Source organism: Bos taurus, chromosome 12, assembly GCF_002263795.3.
Source record: "Bos taurus isolate L1 Dominette 01449 registration number 42190680 breed Hereford chromosome 12, ARS-UCD2.0, whole genome shotgun sequence".
Lineage (NCBI taxonomy): Eukaryota > Metazoa > Chordata > Mammalia > Artiodactyla > Bovidae > Bos > Bos taurus.
In genome coordinates this window covers 28,461,700-28,483,665 of record NC_037339.1, presented here as the reverse complement: position 1 = coordinate 28,483,665, position 21,966 = coordinate 28,461,700, and the positions used below count along the sequence as shown (strand labels likewise).

At 39.1% G+C, this 21,966-nt stretch overlaps 1 protein-coding gene and 1 pseudogene across 6 annotated transcripts in view; one reads left to right on the top strand and one right to left on the bottom strand.

Annotated features, from left to right (window-relative positions):
- Positions 1-21,966, top strand: part of PDS5B (PDS5 cohesin associated factor B) — a 192,437-nt gene that overhangs the window by 11,626 nt on the left and 158,845 nt on the right. The window lies entirely within an intron of this gene.
- Positions 15,429-16,484, bottom strand: LOC784697 (malate dehydrogenase, cytoplasmic-like; annotated as a pseudogene).

Sequence of the window (21,966 nt, the reverse complement as noted above, 5' to 3'; positions counted from 1 at the left end):
CCAATGTTCATCGCAGCACTGTTTATAATAGCCAGGACATGGAAGCAACCTAGATGTCCATCATCAGATGAATGGATAAGAAAGCTGTGGTACATATACACAATGGAGTATTACTCAGCCATTAAAAAGAATACATTTGAATCAGTTCTAATGAGGTGGATGAAACTGGAGCCTATTATACAGAGTGAAGTAAGCCAGAAGGAAAAACACCAATACAGTATACTAACGCATATATATGGAATTTAGAAAGATGGTAACAATAACCCTGTATACGAGACAGCAAAAGAGACACTGATGTATAGAACAGTCTTTTTGGACTCTGTGGGAGAGGGAGAGGGTGGGAAGATTTGGGAGAATAACATTGAAACATGTATATCATGTATGAAACGAGTCGTCAGTCCAGGTTCGATGCACGATACTGGATGCTTGGGGCTGGTGCAATGGGACGACCCAGAGGGATGGTAGGGGGAGGGAGGAGGGAGGAGGGTTCAGGATGGGGAACACATGTATACCTATGGCGGATTCATTTCAATATTTGGCAAAACCAATACAATATTGTAAAGTTTAAAAATAAAATTAAAAAACAAGCAGATGTGTGTTTTACTATGTAAGAAACTACTGCATAGTTTTTTGGAATTTTCTCTTAAATACTCTTCACTGTGACTATGTTTTCTAGTTGCTCCACATCCTTTCCAGTACTTGAATGATCTTTTTTTTTTTAGATTCATTTTTGTTCATGCTGGGTCTTCCTTGATGCGTGAAGACTTTCTCCAATTGCGGCGAGTGGGGAATACTGTCCAGTTGCGATGCGCAGGCTCTTCATTGCTGTGGCTTCTCTTGCTGTGAAGCAAGGGCTCTTGCACACAGGCTTCAGCAGTGGTGGCGCGTGGCTTAGTTGCTCCAGGGCATGTGGGATCTTCCTGGATCAGGGATCAAACTTCTGTCTCCTGCATTGGCAGGCACATTCATTATCACTGAGCACCAGGGAAGCCCATGGTCATTCTTTTTAATTTTGGCTATTTAGTGGATGTGAAATGGTATTTTGTGGTTTTATTTTGGATTTCCTTGCTAGCTAATGATGTTTCATATGGTTGACAATTGTTAATAATTTTGTAGAATACCTCTTAAGTTTTTTGCATATTAAAAAGAATTGGTTATCTTTCTATTATTGATGTGTAAGAATTCTTAATATAGTCTTGATACAAGTTTTTTGTAGCATCAATGTCCTGGGAGTGTTTTCTCCCAGTTTGTAAGTTTGTCTTTTCCTTAACAGTGTATTTTGATAAGCTAAAGTTTTTAATTTTGATGCAGTTCAGTTCTTTTTCTTTAATAGATTTGAGTTCTAAGAAGCTTTTGCATACTCAGAAATCATGAAACTAATTTCCCTTGTTTATTTTAGAAATTTCATAGTCTTATGGATGGGGCTGTGGTCCATCTTGAACTATCGTGTGTTGTGTGAAGTAGGGATTGAGGTTCATTTTAAAAAAATATCCAATTTCAACATCATTGTTGGAAAATATTTTTTTGTTTTGCTACACTGAATTGCTGTTGTGTTTTGGTCTAGGATTGCTTGTGCACACATGTGGATCTGTTTCTGGACTCAATTTTGTTTCTTTGATCTCATTGTCCCCCTATGCTAGTATTATTATTATCTCTGTTGCCATAAGTCTTGAAATCAAATTGTGTGAATCCTCTAATATTCTTTGGCCATCTAGTTCCTTTGTGTTTCTATATAAATTTTAAAATCAGTTTGTGAATTTTCTATGGAAAAAAAACTTTTTGGGATATTGATTGGGATTGTGACTGTGTTGCTCTATAATTACATTTAGGGAGAAATGACCTGTAACAATATTGAATTTGATAGTGAGCCTTTAACATGGTTTCCCTTGATCCCTGCCTCCTTGTATTTGCACCCTTTTGTATTTACCTTGCACATGATTTTAGGGTTGGTCTGTGTAACCTGTAGAATACGGTTAAAGTCCCTTCTGAAATTAGATTATAAAAGGCACAGCGGCTTGTGTATTGGTCACTTTCTGTCTCTCGTTGCTAACTGTAGGAGAAACCAGCTACCATGTTGTAGAGAGGCCCACTGAAATTTTACCCTACTCGCTAGTTAACAGGTTAGCCTGCTGCAGTTTCATGGATGCTGATAGAAGGCATACGAATCTTGGGTCTGAGTCGGAAGACAGGTCATTGTCACAGCTACTGTAGTGGCCTGGGTGCTGTGAGCATTTTTGCACCAGTTCCTCAGTCTCCAGATCACACTTCATGTGAAGAGGATCGGATGACAGCTGCACATGCAGAGCTTGCATTACAAAGGAATTCTGAGCATAGGGCACCTGGACATTTTTTAATGCACAGTAAGCATACCTGCTATTTGCTCTGAAGGAGACTTTATTTTCCCAATCTGTTCACTTTATAAACATCTTTGGAAAGCCTGGAACAAGGGGCAGTGAGATCCTCAGCTGCAAGTGTGCAGAAATGTGAAAGACAAATGGAATATTGTCTCCCAACATCCTTGTGACCAAGGACTGAGGCTTTCTCTTGGAAGCAGATCCTCTGGCCTTCAGTTGAATGTAGACCCAACTATAGTTTGCAACCTCCTGAGAAACCCTTGAGCCAGACCCACCAGCTAAGCTGCTTCTGGATTTCTGACCCTTGGAAACTGTGTGAGAGAAGAAATATTTTCAACTGCTGAAGTTTTGGAATTTATTACACATCAGTGGCTGATTAATACAGTTGTTTACCTTTCCTTTTATTGGGTCATCTTTTTTGATATGTACTGTAAACAAATTTTATATACATGTATGTGTATATACAAGACCTCTACATCAGTGGAGTAAAATAGGTTTTTCTGTATCAATATGTTATGGTAATACACTTATTACGTAATATAATTTTGTTCATGTAACATTTTAATGATCTTCATAGAGATCTTGCAGTTGTATTTATTCCTGAAGATTTTTCTTCTTGATGCTATTTTCTAAATTTTATTTTTTGCTGCTAGTATGTAGAAATACAGTAGTTGTAACAATTCTTGTGTGCATATACTTTGACCATGCTGAACTAAGTTCCAATTGCCTTTTTGTGGCTTCTTTAGGATTTTCTCTGCAAAAATAGCCACATCTGTGACTAATAAGACAGTTTTACTCCCTTTTCTCCCATCTTTATAAGCTTTTTATTTCTTTGCCTTACCTTATTGCTGTATCTAGCCTTTTCAATTTAGTGTTGAAGAGAAAGGGTAATAATAGTCGTTCTTGTCTTGTTCCACATCTTAAGGGGAAAGCAGTATCTTAACATTAAATAGAATGTCAGCAGTGGTTTTTCTGTAGATTAAAAGAAATCACATTGAGGGTGTTCCTTTCTATTTCCAGATTACTGATATTTTAATTTTTATAGATGGGTGTTGAATTTTGTCAGATGTTCCCCTTTTTCATTTACTGAGATGACTTTATTCTGTTATTATGGTGAATTGTATTTATTTATTTTTGAAAGTTAAACCAGTTGTGCATTCCTGAGTTAATCTTATTTGGTCGTAAATATATTGTCTTTTTATCTGTTTCTGAACTTGATCTGTTAATATTTTGTTAAGGATTTTGGTGTCTGTGTGTGGGAGGAATGTTGGTCTATGATTATCATTTTTTGTAATGCCTTTTGATAACATGTTTCGCTTTCTAAAAGAATTTTTGTTTTCAGAAATAGTTTATATATGACTACTGTTATTTCTTTAATGTTTGGTAACCATGTAGGCATGGAGGGGTTTTATGTTGTGTGGGGGGGAAATTTTTTTTAACAGATTTCATTTCTTTGGTAAATATATAATTACGTTGTTCAGTCACTAAGTTGTGTCCAAACTCTTTGTGACCCCATGGACTACAGCACACCTGGCTTCCCTGTCCTTCACCGTCTCCCAGAGCTTGCTCAAACTCGTGTCCATTGAGTTGGTGATGCCATCCAACCATCTCATCCTCTCTTCTCATCTTCTGCCTTCCGTCTTTCCCAGCATCAGGGTCTTTTCCATTGAGTCAGTTCTGGGAGCTTCAGCTTCAGCATCAGTTCTTTTAATGAATATTCAGGGTTGGTTTCTTTTAAGATTGATGGTTTGATCTCCTTGCTGTCCAAGGGACTCTCAAGAGTCTTCTCCAACACCACAGTTAGGCATCAGTTCTTTGGTGCTCAGCCTTCTTTATGGTCCATCTCTCACATCCATACATGACTACTGAAAAAACCATAGCTTTGACTAGACCAACCTTTGTCAGCAAAGTGATGTCTCTGCTTTTTAATACGCTTTCTAAGTTTGTCATAACTTTTCTTCCAAGGAGCAAGTGTCTTAATTTCATGGCTGCAGTTACCATCTGCAGTGATTTTGGAGTCCAAGAAAATAAAGTCCGTCACTGTTTGCATTGTTTTCCCATCTATTTGCCATGAAGTAATGGGACCGGTACTCTTGCCTGGAAAATCCCATGGATGGAGGAGCCTGGTAGGCTGCAGTCCATGGGGTGGCTAAGAGTTGGACACAACTGAGCAACTTCACTTTGACTTTTCACTTTCATGCATTGGAGAAGGAAATGGCAACCCACTCCAGTATTCTTGCCTAGAGAATCCCAGGGATGGGGGAGCCTGGTGGGCTGTCATCTATGGGGTCGCACAGAGTCAGACACGACTACAGCAACTTAGCAGCAGTAGCAGCAATGGGACCGGATGAAATGATCTTAGTTTTTTGAATGTTGAGTTATATGATTATATGGATTTTCTGTCTTTTTTTTTCTATAGGCAGTATATATGTATCTCATTTAGGTTATCAACCCTCTTGGCAGAAGGTTTTTAATTTTCCCTTGTGATCCTTTTAAATTTTGTAGGAGCTGTTGTGACCCCTTTTTAATGCTCTTTTTCCTTGGTCGTTCTTGCTATGAGTTTAGCAATTTGATTTCTTTCCACAGCTTTTGGTTTCAATAATTTAATTGACTTGTGCCTATCTTGATAGTTTCCTTCACTCTTATCTTCTGTTGGCTTAATGTATTCTTTTAACCCCTGGCTCCTTAAGCTAGAAATTTAGATATTTAATTCGGAAACTTAGATGTTTAAATTTGAGTTCTTTTTTTAAATAAGCACTTAAAAAGTTATATTTTCCACACATTTCTATATGTTATATTTTCATTATCAGTTCAAACTATTTTCTGATTTCCTTAACTCATGAATTTTTTTAGAAGTGTGTTGCTTAATTTTCAAATATTTTGGTTTTTCCCAAATAGCTTGTGTAATTGATTTCTTTTTTTGGCCACGCTGTGTGGCATGTGGGATCTTACTTTCCTGACGACCAGGGATTGAACCCGCACTCCCTGTAGTGGAAGTGTGGAGCCTTAACCACTGGACCACTGGGGAAGTCCCTGTAATTGATTTTTTTTAATGTATTTCTGTTGTAATTACAGATTAAACTCTGAAAAATTTTCATCTTTTAAAATGTGGACTTATTTTATGGTGTGATATATGGTCTTACATAATTAAGTTGGTAAATAGTAATAATTGATATTTGAGGTCAGAAAACATCCTGCAAGGGGCAGTATAGGAAATATTTTAGGTTTTGTGAATTACACAGTTTCTGTTTTAACTACCCTGCCCTTGTAGTGCAAAAGTAACGTGGCAATATGTAAATAAATGAGTGTGGCAGCATTCTAATAAAACTTTATTTACAGAGATGGGTAGCGGTCCTGTAGTTTGCTGCACCTGATTTATTGCCTATGAATTGCTTTATAATCATTTCAGTAGCTGCGAGAGGGAGGGTATTAAAATTAGCAAATGTAACTGTGGATTTATTTTCTTCCAATAACTTTGTTGGCTTTATTTATTTATTCACTTAATTGATTTATTCATACCATTTCCCTTGTGTTTACTATTTATATTCATGGTGTATAATTTTTGATTATTATATGTTTAACCTGATTGTGTCTTTGTTTTTAAAAGTATGTTTCTTTTAGATAGCATATATTTAATGGATTTATTCCTTTCCTTCCTTCCTCCTTCCCTCCCTTAATAGTAACCGTATCTAATAATCTCTGCCTCTGAGTGGAGGATTTGGTAACTTTACATTTAATGTTATTTATATGGTTAAAAGTCTTCCATATTACTCTGTTTTATCAGTTTGTCTCCTCTCTTCCTTCTCTTACTGCCCACAGTTCTTTTATGTTGATCAGATTTTTAAAAATAAATTGCCATTGGGCTTTTTAAGCTGTATGGCTTTGTATAAGTGGCTGCTGTAGGGATTCCAGTATTCATGATTAGCTTTTACAGTTCACTTACTATTAACATTATTCCACTTGATGTAAAATGAAAGAACCTTAAAAAACGTAATTACATTTAGCTTTTGTACTATTGGTATGTTAACTTTTGCTTCAACACAGTGCTGTTTTTGCTTTAGTCATTTGCCTTTTTTTAGGGAGAGAAACGAGAGTCTTTTTAATTACAGAATTATTTTGGATTTTCTTTATATGTATAGATCTAAGTTTCATTTGATGTCATTTCCTTTCAACTTGAAGAATTTCCTTTTAACACGGCATAATGTTTAGGTCTAGTGATTAAAGTCTTCAGCTTATGTATGTTCACACACACACACTCAGAGTAGATATACATACATTTATTAAGAGTAAATGTATTACTCTTACATTTTTATAATTATAATTTAAAATTGTATTACTCTTAGTAAATGTTTATATATATATATTTACTCTCATTTTTTGAGAATATTTTTGCTGGATGTAGATTCTGGGTTGACAGTCTTTAATTGCTTTAAAGATCCTTTTTTAATTGTCTTCTGGTATCCATTACATCTTTAATTTTTGACAGTTTGATATTCTTTTTTCTTTTTCTCTCATTTGTTACTCTGCTTAGAGTTGAGCTCATTGGATTTGCAAATTGATTTTTTCACCAGTTTTTTGACCATTATTTAAAATGATTTTTCTGTCTCATTCTCTCTTCTCTTTGAGATTTTTGATCTTTTGCTTAAAAGTACTATGGGGGGCTGCCCTGCTGGCTCAGTGGTAAGATGATCTTCCTGCCAATGCAGGGGACACAGGTTCAATCCCTTATTGAGGAACATCCCACATACCTCAGGTCAACTCAGCCCGTGCACCATGACTGCTGAGCCTTTGGTCTAGAGCCCAGGAGCCACAACTGCTGAGCTCACTCACTGCAACTGCTGAAGCCCTTGTTCCCTAGAGCCTGTGCTTGGCAATGAGAGAAGCCACCACAATGAGAAGACTGCGTACTGCAACCTGAGAGTAGCCCTTACAGCAACGAAGACCCAGCACAGACAAAAATAAGTGAAGTAAAATTATTAGGAAAAAAAAATGTACTATGGGTCTGTGAGTCTCTCTTGTTTTTGATTTTTTCAGTCTTTTCCCCTCAGTTCTTCCAGTTGAGTGACTTATACAGATTTGTCTTCACAGTCACTACCTCTTTTTTATATTGCTTCTAATATGCTGTCAAGCCCATTCTCCACCCCCATATATTTATAAATACTTAATTTCCAATTTCATTGAGATGTAATTGACAAGTAATATTGGATAAGTGTAAGATATATAGCATGATACGTATGTATATATTGTTAAGTCATTACCATAGTTAGGTGGGCTAACACATCTGTCATCTTACATAGTTAACATTACTTTGTATGTGTGGTGAGAATATTTAAGATTTACTCTCAGCAGCTTTCAAGCACACAGTACAGTATTGTTAACTGTAGTCACCATTCTGTACATGAGAGCCCCAGAACAATTTATCTTGAAACTGAAAGTTTGTACTCTTTGACAAAAATCTCTCCATTTCTTCTCACTCCCCCTCACCCTGTCAACTCTGTTTATATGAGTTCGAATTTTTAGATTCCATGTAAAAGTGAGATCACACAGTATTTATTTTTCTGTCTGATTTATTTCACTTAACATAATGTCCATAAGGTTCATCCCTGTTGTACAAAATGATAAAATCTCCTTTTTTGTGTCTCATGTTCTCTTGAATATATACACAACATCTTTATTCATTCATCCACTGATGGATATTTAGGTTATTTCCATGCCTTGGATATTGTGAATAATTTTGCAGTGATCACAGGGATGCAGATATCTCTAAACCCACTTTAAAATAATGTACTTTTCAGTTCAAGTATTTCATTTTTTAAAAAATATCTTTTGGCTGTGCTTGGGTCTTCGTTCCTGAACTTGGACTTTGTCTAGTTGCAACGAGTGGGAGCCCCTCTCTAGCGGTGGTGCGTGGGCTTATTGTGGAGCACAGCCTCCAGGGTGCGTGGGCTTCAGAAGCTGTGGTACACGGGCTCAGCAGTTGCTGCCTGTGGGCTCTAGAGCACAGGCTCAGTAGATGTGCTACACGGGCTCAGTTGCTCCTTGGCAGGTGGAATCTTCCCAGACCAGGGCTTGAACCTGTGTCGCCTGCATTGGCAGGTGAATTCTTTACTTCTGAGCCTCCAGGCCACCAGCCTCAAGTACTTCATTTTTTAACTATTTACATTTATCTATTGAGATTATTGTGACCGTGCTTTCCATTAAGTCTTTGAACAAATTTATTGCAGCTTAAAGTCTTTGCTTGTTAATCCTTTCCTCTAAATTGTTTCATGTTTTTTAAAATTTATTGCTTTTTTCCCATTCTTGACAGTAGGTCACATTTCCCTGCTACATTTCATGTCTAGAAAGTTTTGATTGTAGAGTGGACACTGTGGATGATTTATCTCCAAATTCTCTTTTCTTCTGATGAGTGTAATTAACTAACTGCTTGATCACCTTGAGCTTGTGCAGGCTTGGTCTTATACTTTCAGATGGGTCTGTAGAGCACCTGAGATGTTTTTAAGCCCTGATGACTTGGCCAGGTTCCTGTCTCCTCTGCAGTGTGAGCAGCTGAGATTGCTGCTCAAAGGCTCTTTTAGCTTTCCTCTTGTTTCCATTGGGCTCCTTAGAGTCTTCTGTGAGCATACTCAACTCAGGGGTCAGTGAGGAATTGGAAGGCGTTTGTATTAGTTTTTGAGGTTTCTGCTTCTGTGACTCACTCATTTTCTGAATTCGCCCTCTAAATTTTTAACCACTCTGTGGCCATGACATGAATAAGCCTGCAGCTTTTTGCTTGAGTTCTAGTAGTCTTGTGCCATTGTAGATGGGGAGTACCCTCAGGGAAAAAGCTGTGTAACTTTGAACCTCTTCCAATGTACTTCCCTTCTTTCAGTGGTCAAATTTCCAATTTCTTCCTACTCTTGGTGCTTTCTTCTGCCTTCAAATCATTTTTAAAAGTATTTTACCCAGAATTTTTTTAATAATTGTTTTATGAGGAAGGGTTAATGAGTTGATAAAAGCTGTTAGAATTCTTCAGACTCATTTTCATTCATTTCACCTGGCCTGAAGCACAGTTGCTGACTTAACACACACCTTGTTTTAGGCCTGTGTTTTTAGAATAAGATAGAGACTCACAGTATTATTACATCATGTATTTGGATTAAGTAGGTAGTTATTTAATGAAAAGCCTGGAGCTGAACAGTGTTTGCAAAAACTTGTGAAAGGGACAGCCATATTTCTTCTGCTGTTTCTTTTCCGCTTTCTTAGCACCAGCCTCTGATAGATAGCAGTGGAACCCGGGACTAGGTACTATTGGAAGAAAACGTGGTTTTCAGGTGTGTTTGACTTTTACTTCTCTTGGTATTTATTAAAAAAAAGTACTGAAATGTGTTGACCTCTTTGCCCAAGGGACTCTCAAGAGTCTTCTCCAGCACCACAGTTGAAAAGCATCAATTCTTCTGGCCTAGCCTTCTTTATGGTCCAGCTCTCACATTTGTATATGATTACTGAAAAAACTGTGGCTTTGACTATACAGGCCTTTGTTGGAAAACTGATGCCTCTGCTTTTTAATATGTATCTAGGTTTGTCATAGCTTTTCTTCCAGGGAGCAAGTTTCTTTTAATTTCATGGCTGCAGTCACCATCCGCAGTGATTTTGGAACCCAAGAAAATAAAATCTGTCACTGTTTCCACTTTTCCCCCATCTGTTTGCCATGGAGGGGTGCGACCGGATGCCATGATTTTCTTCTTTTGAATGTTTCCCAGTTGTAGGAACTGGTTATATACACTAAATCTGATGCTGGGCTTGATGTCAGCAGGGCTGGTAAGTGGGAACTGAACACGGACATGGAGTGATGGAGAGTAAGGTTAACCTGGAACTACAAAGAATTTTCGGAACTTATAGAAATGAGTTGAAACCTGTGAGCCCAGACTTGAACCTTCATGGCTCTCACTACCTCCACACCTGTAACCTTGATGATGTAGGTATCCTGCAGTAGGTGTGATACACCTAACTGTGCAGATGCACAAAGGCCTGCCTCAGTATTACTTGGCAAAGCAGAGATGGGGATCTGACAGAAGCTAGGAAAACTGTAGGCCGGTTGCCGCCCTGTGCCCATGAAGGTGAGCCAGAGATCCTTGACAATGTGTGAGGGCTGCCATAACCCCTGAACTTTAGCATTCCAAACCTGGTGGCTGCTTTTCTTTTGTCTTCTGTATCTCGTGGGGATTGATTTTTTTTTTTTTTTTAAGCCAATTCTATATTGTCAGGGTATATTGTCACCCTGCTTTTTTAACTTACATGCAGAATACATCATGTGAAGTGCTGGGCTGGATGATGTACGAGCTGAAATCAAGATTGCCGGGAGAAATATCAATAACCTCAGATATGCAGATGACACCATCCTTATGGCAGAAAGTGAAGAGGAACTAAAAAGCCTCTTGATGAAAGTGAAAGAGGAGAGTGAAAAAGTTGGCTTCAAGCTCAGCATTCAGAAAACTAAGATCATGGCATCTGGTCCCATCACTTGATGGCAAATAGATGGGGAAACAGTGGAAACAGTGACAAGACTATTTCTTTGGGCTCCAAAATCACTGCAGATGGTGACTACAGCCATGAAATTAAAAGGAAGAAAAGTTACGACCAACCTAGGCAGCATATTAAAACGCACAGACATTAATTACTTTGCCAACAAAGGTCCATCTAGTCAAAATAATGGTTTTTTCAATAGTCATGTATGATTGTGAGAGTTGGACTATAAAGAAAGCTGAGCGCCAAAGAATTGATGCTTTTGAACTGTGGTGTTGGAGAAGACTCTTGAGAGTCCCTTCAACTGCAAGGAGATCCAACCAGTCCATCCTAAAGGAGATCAGTCCTGAATATTCATTGGAAGGACTGATGCTGAAGCTGAAACTCCCAACACGTTGGGCACCTGATGCAAAGAACTGACTCACTGGAGAAGACCCTGATGCTGGGAAAGATAGATGGCAGGAGGAAAAGGGGTCAACAGGGCGAGATGGCTGGATTGCATCACCGACTCAATGGATGTGAGTTTGAGCAAGCTCTGGGAGTTGGTGATGGACAGGGAGGCCTGGCATGCTGTAGTCCCTGGGGTTGCAGAGTCGAACACGACTGAGCAATGAACTGAACTGAACCAAACCCAGAACTGTGAAAAATGTATTTGGAAAAATATAATTGCTACCCAGCAAGTTAAAAAGCCATCACAGACCATCCTTTGTCACCGTGGCACCAATGCACACCTCTTTTCATCGTATTTATCTTACAGATAAAGACAGTTGTGAAACTATACTTCTGGTGAACTAACTCAACTATCCTTTGTTCATCTGATAACATACAAATCCTCTCTTTAAAGAGAGAATACAAAATCTCTTTATCCATAGGTGGGTTAATTTCCTTTCTACCTGTGTCACATTTTCTACTTAACTTCCTGTAACTCAGATACCAAGATATGATATGTGATTAGGTACTATCAGATGATTATCAAAAGGGAGATAAATCGGTTAATATAAATAGAAATATTTTGTATCATAAGAAGAATACTCATTAGAATTTTCATTTCTACAACTAGTCATGTTGTAGTAGTTGCTGTCTATAATTACTTTCTGCTGTCACTCCGTATTCCCTCTCTTGGCAGTATCTCAGCTCATGGTGGTTTCTTGCCTGATGGGGTGACCTGACTCTTCATTCCTTAAGGGTCTGGGTCATTAGCAGTCCTGCCTGATTGTTTCCATTGACTTTAATCACAGTACATGGAAATACTAAATGGCCTCCCAGAGAAACTCCTGCATTCCAGACATACTTTCTGGGAGCCCCTCTTGTGTAGTAGGCACTGGACTTCCCCTTGATTGTGAGGTCAGTCACCCTAATCGGTTCTGTAACCCCTTCTTTGTTTGTTGATTCATTGGCATGAATAACCCAAAGTGGCTGGGTGGCAGTCTTAACTTCCAGTTTAATGGAATCATTTCTGCATTCTTTGGTGGAAACTAAAATCTAACAAAGGAACAGTATGGCCATAGATGCATATAGGTGGCTAAGTGATATGGTGTGTTATGTGTGTCGGTGAATTGGGAAGCAAAGTGAATTAGTTTAGAGTGACAGTTAATACAAATTAATATAGGCACATATCATAATACTTGGGGAGTTAATCAGGATACCCTGTACTAAATATTTATTTTGAAAGAAGTGTAAATATATTCAAAATGTGCATTATTTTTTTCTTTTTTACTTTTCACTATCCAGTATTTAATAATGGACTGGTGGTTGGTAACAGTTGAGTTTTGAATCTAGATCTGATATACTTTTTAGATTTTTTTACTTGTTTGTTTACCTCTAGGGTGAGACTTATATTTACTATTTTGAGCTTTTATAAATTAAAGAATACAGAACAATGAACATAAATGACTTCATTTATTTTCACAACTGAAAATAGTATAGTAGCATTGTGTGTCATATCTACTCTGAAACTAGAAATTATAATAATGCAGTGATTAGGAGGGTGAGCCTAGAGTCAGACTACCTGGCTTTAAATTTCATCCCTCAGTTCAGTTCAGCCGCTCAGTCACATCCGACGCTTTGCGACCCCATGAATCGCAGCACATCAGGCCTCCCTGTCCATCACCAACTCCCGGAGTTTACCCAAACTCATGTCCATTGAGTCGGTGATGCCATCCAACCATCTCATCCTCTGTCGTCCCCTTCTCCTCCCACTTTTAATCTTTCCCAGCATCAGGGTCTTTTCCAGTGAGTCAGTTCTGTGCATCAGGTGGCCAAAGTATTGGAGTTTCAGCTTCAACATCAGTCCTTCCAATGAACACCCAGGACTGATCTCCTTTAGGATGGACTAGTTGGATCTCCTTGTAGTCCAAGGGACTCTCAAGAGTCTTCTCCAACACCACAGTTCAAAAGCATCAATTCTTCAGCACTCAGCTTTCTTTATAGTCCAACTTTCACATCCATACATGACTTCTGGGAAAACCATAGCTTTGACTAGACAGACCTTTGTTGGCAGAGTAATATCTCTGCTTTTGAATATGCTGTCTAGGTTGGTCGTAACTTTCCTTCCAAGGGGTAAGCGTCTTTTAATTTCATGGCTATAGTCACGCTTATCCTAAGTTTCAGTTAACTATTGCTCTGTAGCAATCCCCCCACCCCCATGTCAGTGGCTTAAAATGAGTGTGTGTGATTACTCATCAGAGTGCGTGTTATTACTCATAAATCTGTAGGTCACATGGATGGTTCCGATCATCTGGGCTAGATTTGGCTCATTTCAGCTGAGTTGATGTCACCTAGGATAGAGAGGAAACAAGTAGACCTCACCCTGGGAACTGACACAACATCTTTTCTGCCACGTTCTGTTGGTTCAAGTCAAGTTGTGAGGCCAGACGACATTCAGGATATGGGGAAATCAGCTCTACCTCTTGGTGGGGGGAGCTGCATTATCACATTGCCAGGAGTTGGATCTAGGAGGGGTGGAGAATTGGAGCCATTTTATAGTCATTTTACCATACAACACAACCATGCACAAGTCTCTTCATCTCTTCGAATCTGTTTGCTAACCTGTAAAAATGGCTAGGAGAGTAATGATTCTTTTTGAGACTATTTTGAAGATCAGATAAAATAGTCTGTGTGAAGTGTCTTTGGTTGTGTCTTGATGTCTGCCAATATGTGCTCAGTATATGTTTATTATTATTGTTTGGTAGTAAGTGAAAGTAAAAGTTGCTCAGTCGTGTCCGACTTCTTGCAACCCCCATGGACTGAATCCTGGCAGGCTCCTCTGTCCGTGGAGTTCTCCAGGCAAGAATACTGGAGTGGGTAGCTGTTCCCTTCTCCAGTGGATCTTCCCAATCCAGGGACTGAACCCAGGTCTCCCACATTGCAGTTAGATTCTTTACCATCTGAACCACCAAGCAAGTCATGGAAGGTAATAATTGGGTGTGTGGTATTTATGACTTAAAATACTTAACAATAATCCTATGATGCTATCATTATTTCCTTCTTATGGCTGAGGAGACAGACCGAATTGCTTAAGTTACCAATATGCGAAAGCTTGTGGTAGACCCAACATTTGAACCAACATTTTTTTTGTTTTCACCCTGAAAGCCTAGTACTTGACTTTGAGAGCCACTACAGTGGTAAAACATGTGGCCTCTGGAGCTTTGTTAGTCCTTGTCCCACACCTTATGGGCCTTTTAGCCTTGGGCAAATTACTTAACCTCTTTATGCCTCACTTTCTAGGAAAGGAGATTTCATACCTTGGTCACATGGTTGCTGGTGAGGATTAAATGAATTAATAGATGTTAACTGTTTAGAACTAGCTCAGGCTAGGTAGGTATGAAGTATGTTGTTATTCCTTTTCCTCTTTATTATTACACGCTGCTGTGTTTAGGCTGAAACTGTAAAAACTTTTCAGTTGAAAAGATTAAATGAGACTGAAATTATCACCCTTTTCTTTTTAGAGCCATCTAATTTTTTCATGAAGTAGTATTGACCTTTATGGTTAGTTTCTTAATACACTAATTATGGATTTTACTAATGTGAATTGGTTTTATAGGGATGGTTCAATTTGAGGAAAAACTATTCCACAGTATTTTGTCTCCCCCCTACCCTTTCCATTCGGAGCTTTTCTTGCACAGTGTCATTCATTTCTATGGTTTCTATTCAACGTTGGTTACCCTCAAATCAACATCTGAAGTTTGACCTTACTCCTGATTTTCATTCCTTAATTAGTTTTTCTTTTCTCTCCATTAGTTATTAAAATTAATTTTTTTCCTCACGTTGTCTCCTCTCCTGTATGCTTATTGCTTCCGGTTTAGTGTAGCTCCTCCTATTTGTTGTTGTTTCTTTTCTTTTTTTAACATCTGACCTTATTGTTACTCTGAGAACATCTTAGTTTTGTTTTTCTTTTCACTTGAATATATATTTATTTTAGAATGCGGCAGTAACAGTATGATAATAAACATGTACCATTACAAACTTGTACCAAGAAGCACACAATCTTTAAAGTGTGTTGTTTTTCACAAGTAATTTAAATATGGCATTATTATTTCGCACTAGAGTCAAAGATGACAGTTAGGTTCTTCAGCTTTGGAGCATTTAGTAACATTGAAATGATTGTCTAGTCAGGCAGAGGCAAGAAATTCAAATGCAGTTTTTTTCTCTTCTGCTGGTTCCTTTGCAGTAAGATCCATCTTCTCACGTGAGAAATCATTAATAGGGAGACCTTCAACAACCTTCTAGGTCTTATCCTTGATTGTAACAGGGAACGAGTAAAGGAGATCATCAGGAATACCATAGGAGTTGCCATCAGAGATAATGCCCATGGACACAAACTCTCCCTCTGGGGTTCCAAACCAGATGTATCTGACGTGGTCACAGATGGCTTTTGCAGCTAATGTGGCACTGGGCAGTTTCTGCGCCTTGATGACAGCAGCATCATGCTACTGCACGGCCCTGATGAATTCTCCCTTGAGCCAGCTGTCATCTTTCAGAGCTTCATAAACACCAACTTCCACTCCTTGCAGTTTTACCTTGGCATGGTTGACATCTGGATACTGAGTTGAGGAATGGTTTCCCCAGATGATGGCATTCTTTACATCATCAGAAGTCACTCCAAGTTTAAGAGCAGTCTGAGCTTTAGCTCGGTTGTGATCCAAACGAGTCAAGCAACTGAAGTTGTCCTTCGGGATGGATGGCGCTGACTTAGAGATAATCAGGCAGTTAGTATTGGCTGGGTTTCCCACCACCATAGCCTTAACTGACTTCTTGGCATATTTGTCCAAGGCTGCACCCTGGCATTTGAAGATTTTCATATTTGCTTTGAGTAAATCTTTCCACTCCATGCCATCCCTTCTTGGCATGGAGCCCATAAGAGTGGCCACATCCAGGTCTTTGAAGGCAATCTCTTCTTTGTTGTGATGACATCTTTCAGGAGGGGCAGGGCACAGTCTTGCAGCTCCATCAGGACACCCATTATGGGAGTGATAGCCAACAGCCGAGAATGATAAGCCATTCTTTACTGAAGACAGATCCATTTCCAATACTGTACAACAGTGAATATGCAATTTGAACAGCTCCTCCAGTCACAAGGACTCGGATTGGTTCAGACATGATTGGGAAGGGCATGGAGACTTCTGCACCTGCCAAATGAGCCTCAGGCAGTCGGATCACCTCTGTCCTGGAACCAACTCACATCTTAGTTTTGACTGGCCTCAGAGGTGGAAGCTCTTGGAGAGGACAGCCTCCCTCTCTTGGTAGTCTCTTTCTGGCATTTTTCTTTGGCCTCCTCCATTTTCTTGGCCACAAGTTTAGCATATTCTGCAGTCAGCCTTTATTTTTCTTGGTACACTGTTCCCTCAGGGTAATATACTGATGTTTGTGTTGCAGAACATGTGAAATACAGACACTGACTCTTGTGTGCCTTGGCCCTAAGTTTCGGACCCTGTTTGTTTGGGGGCTTTCTCACAGCGTGCTTGAGAGCATTATGGTCTTTAGAGAGATTGAAAAGTTTGGTAATTCTAGCAGTTTGGGAGTTCTGTTTTGGTTCCCAGTTGTTGAGCCACAGCAGTATCAGTGCCTGCAGGAATATTCCTTTTCTACCTTTAAAAAAAAACAACAAATTGAAAACACTTAGATGGGTGTCCACAGTGTAACCCTGAACATGTTTGCACTTTCTTTCCGGTCTTCTTGGTCTTTGCAGGACTGCCCATTAGTAGCAGGTGGACATGGCCATAGGTGAAAAAACGTGGAAACCTGTTTGTCGTTCCCACCACTGACTTGCCACAGAACTAAGCCTTGCATTCTTCCCCCAGAGCACTAGCAGCAACTTCTGTGACTACACGTGTCTCATAAAGTACAAAGTTCACTCTCATCGTCTTCAATGAGCTTCTGGCATCTAATGTCTGGGAAGGAGATCTTCAGTTTCATCCTGAAGCTGCTCACCACCTCCGAGGTGCCACAAAAAAGAGCTCATTATTTTTTCTTAAATTAATATCGTAGCCTCTGAGTCAATCTCTTAACTCCATTCCTACCTTTTTCAGTCTGTCCTCCAGGAACTGTCGAAATAGTTTATGTAAAACACATTTGATCATTTTATTCCCTTGGTTAGAATGTTAACTTCACCTTGCTTACAAGAAAAAATAAATTGAAGGACTTTCCTGGTGGTCCAGTTAAGGATCTCCTGGTACACGGGACATGGGTTCAATCCCTGGTCACAGATCCTACATGCCACGGGGCAACTAAACCCTTGTGCCACAATTAGAGAAGTCCTTGCAACAACAAAGACCCAGCAAGGCCAAAATAAATAAATGCAAGTTAAAAACAATGAAGTTGAGCGTTCATGGCTCTTGGTGAATCTGTCTCTCTTTCCCTCTGCAGCAGAATGTTTAGTTACTTCACAACAGAATTGCTGAGTTCTGGCTGTGTGAAATTATCCAGGACTGTCATATTCTCTTGCATGTCTGTGCATCTGCACATGCTTTTAATTTCACCTGCAGTCCTCTTCTGGTTTGCTCTGTGGGCAACTTTGTGCATCATTTTCAAAATTTAGCTCAAGTGAAATTTTTCAGAGGTTTCCTTATTCCAGGTGTACACTTTCAGACTTCTCTTCTTTGCTTGTATGATTTATTATCACTTTCATCCCACTGATGTTGTAAACGTCTTTGTTTAGGTATAGTTCATACCATACAGTTCACTAATTTAATGTGTGCAGCTCAGTGGTTTAGTATATTTACAGAATTGTGCATTTGCTACTGCAGTCAATTTAGAACATTTCATTACCCCTCAAAGAAACCCAACACCTCTTACCCAGTACCCCCTAACATCTCATTCCCCTTTCCCTTCCCCACTTCAACCATTAATCTGCTTTCTGTCTCTGTAGATCTCCCTATTCAGTACATTTCATATTAGTGGAATCTTTTAATATTTGATTCTTTGTAATCGTGTCTTTAGCTTGATGTTGTCAAAGTTCACAATTTTGAAGTATATATCATACTTCATTTTTGTTATTGCCAAATACTCCATTATATGGGTAGACTGTATTTTATCCATTGATTAATTGATGGGCATCTGGGTTGTTGCCATTTTATCTATTATTGAGTAATACTGTAATAAGCATTCATGTATAAGTTTATATACCGACATGTTTTTATTTCTCGAGTATATACCTAGGAATGGAATTGCTGGATCAGATACTAACTCCATTTAACTGTTAGAGGAAATCTCAAAGCTGTTACACCATTTTGCATTCTTGCTATCAGTGTATGAAGATTTTAATTCTTTACATCCTTGCCCACACTTGTTATTGTCTGTTTTTTAAAAAAAATTATTTATTTTTGATTGAATGATAATTGTTTATAGCCATTCTAGTGGCTGTGAGCAGGTATCTCATTGTGGTTTTGATTTGCATTTCCTCTTAATGACGTGGAGCAATCCAGTATCTTCTTTGGAAAGCTATTCAGTTCCTGTGTCCATTTTACAGTTGAGTTTTAGTAGTTTTTTTAATGTATTCTAGATACAAGCCCCTTTAGCAGATATATATGATTTATATATATTCTGTTGGTATTCGTTTCAGTTTTTTGATGTTACCCTTTGAAACACGAAAGTTTTATTCTTTTTTTTTTTGGTTATAAATCTCCACTTATCCTTGTTGTATTCAGAGTTGAGCCCAGTCTCTCTCTTCTCTTGCTATTGTCTTGACATATAAAGAGATCCAGAAATAAGCTCTCATGGTATAAAAATTATTTTGAGAAGAAAACATTTGAGTTCCTGAGATTTCTTTATCTGCCTAAAAGTGGAGCTTCCTTGAAGAACTCAATTGTAAATCCCCTTCCTGGGGCAGAATTCCAGAAAAACATCTGCTTTATTGACTGTGCTAAAGCCTTTGAAATGTGTGGGTCACGACAAACTGTGGAAAATTCTTAAAGGGATGGGATACCAGACCACCTTACCTGTCTCTTGAGAAATCTGTACGCAGGTCAAAAAGCAATGGTTAGAATTGGACACGAAACAACGACCTGGTTCCAGATTGAGAAAGGAGTACGTCAAGGCTGTATATTGTCACCTTGCTTATTTAACTTAATATACTGAGTACATCGTGTGAAATGCTGGATTGGATGAAGCACAAGCTGGAATCAAGACTTCCGGGAGAAAAATCAATAACCTCAGATATGCAGATGACACCACCCTTATGGCAGAAAGCAAAGAAGAACTAAAGAGCCTCTTGATGAAGGTGAAAGAGAAGAGTGAAGAAGCTGGCTTAAAACTCAACTTTCAGAAAATGAAGATCATGATATCCGGTTCCTTCACTTCATGCCAAATAGATGGGAAACAATGGAAACAGTGACAGACTTTATTTTTGGGCTTCAAAATCACTGCAGATGGTGACTGCAGCCATGAAATTAAAAGATACTTGTTCATTGGAAGAAAGGCTATGACAAACCTAGACAGCATATTAAAAAGTAGAGACATTACTGACAAAGGTCTATCTAGTCAAAGCTATACTTTTTCCAGTCAGTTCAGTCACTCAGTTGTATCCAGCTCTTTTGTGACCCCATGAATCGCAGCATGCCGGGCCTCCCTGTCATCACCAACTCCCAGAGTTCATTCAGACTCATGTCCATCGAGTCAGTGATGCCATCCACCCATCTCATCCTCTGTCGTCCCCTTCTCCTCCTGCCCCCAATCCCTCCCAGCATCAGGGTCTTTTCCATTGAGTCAACTCTTTGCATGAGGTGGCCAAAGTACTGCAGTTTCAGCTTTAGCATCATTCCTTCCAAAGAAACCCCAGGGCTGATCTCCTTCAGAATGGACTGGTTGGATCTCCTTGCAGTCCAAGGGACTCTCAAGAGTCTTCTCCAACACCACAGTTCAAAAGCATCAATTCTTCGGCGCTCAGCCTTCTTCACAGTCCAACTCTCACATCCACACACGACCACTGGAAAAACCATGGCCTTAACTAGACGGACCTTTGTTGGCAAAGTAATGTCTCTGCTTTTGAATATGCTATCTAGATTGGTCATAACTTTCCTTCCAAGGAGTAAGCGTCTTTTAATTTCATGGCTGCAGTCACCATCTGCAGTGATTTTGGAGCCCCAAAAATAAAGTCTGACTCTGTTTCCACTGTTTCCCCATCTATTTCCCATGAAGTGATGGGACCAGATGCCGTGATCTTCGTTTTCTGAATGTTGAGCTTTAAGCCAACTTTTTCACTCTCCACTTTCACTTTCATCAAGAGGCTTTTGAGTTCCTCTGCACTTTCTGCCATAAGGGTGGTGTCATCTGCATATCTGAGGTTATTGATATTTCTCCTGGCAATCTTGATTCCAGCTTGTGCTTCTTCCAGCCCAGCGTTTCTCATGATGTACTCTGCATGTAAGTTAAATAAGCAGGGTGACAATATACAGCCTTGACGTACTCCTTTTCCTACTTGGAACCAGTCTGTTGTTCTATGTCCAGTTCTAACTGTTACTTCCTGACCTGCATATAGGTTTCTCAAGAGGCATGTCAGTAGTCGTATATGAATGTGAGAGTTGGACCATAAAGAAGACTGAGCACTTAAGAATTTATGCTTTTGAACTGTGGTGTTGGAGAAAATTCTTGAGAGTCCCTTGAACTGCAAGAAGATCAAACCAGTCCATCCTAAAGGAAATCAGTCCTGAATATTCATCGAAAGGACTGATGCTGAAGCACCAGTCCTTTTGCCACCTGATGTGAAGAACTGACTCATTGGAAAAGACCCTGATGCTGGGAGGGATTGGGGGCAGTAGGAGAAGGGGACGACAGAGGATGAGATGGCTGGATGGCATCACTTACTTGATAGTCATGAGTTTGAGCAAACTCCGGGAGTTGGTGATGGACAGGGAGGCCTGGCATGCTGCAGTCCATGGGATGCAAAGAGTTGGACACAACTGAGAGACTGAACTGAACTGGAGCAGTCAACGTAGGGAAGGTTGACTCTTACCCCTGGAGATGAGGTCTCCACAGCTACTATCCCAAAACTGAATCTCCCTTCTGGTCTTGTCAGGGCCCATTAATCTTTTCAAAAAGTCATTTATTTTCCTATCAGTGCCCTTCCCCTATTAAGATGTTACATAAGCCCCACCCAGATTTTAAACATCCCCTTGAGTCACATTCTTCTGTGAACTCCTATACATACATGAGTATTATCTGTCCTTTTTCTTGCTAATCTTTTGTATGGGAGAAGAAAAATCTGTTTTCTCTCTCCATTCTAAATTAATTGGCTGGGACCCTACAAATAAGACTAATGAAAGAACAATGAATTTTTTAGAGAAGTGACAAGGAGAAGGAAAAGGACATTGAGTTTCTAAGGGTTGGCAAATTGTGGGAAGTTAATATTGGAGAATTACTGCAATATAAGGGCTAATTACTAAAGTTAACATGTTTTAAAAATTGAGATATAATTGACATATAACATTAGTTTTAGGTGTACAACTTAGTTATTTGATGTTTGTATATATTGTGAAATGATCACACTAGTTAACATCCATCACCACACAGTTATACTTTTTCTTCTTCTAAGATTTACTCTTTTAGCCAATGTCAAGTGTGCAGTGCAGTATTTAGTCACCATGCTGCATTTGCATCCCCATAACTTATTTTATAA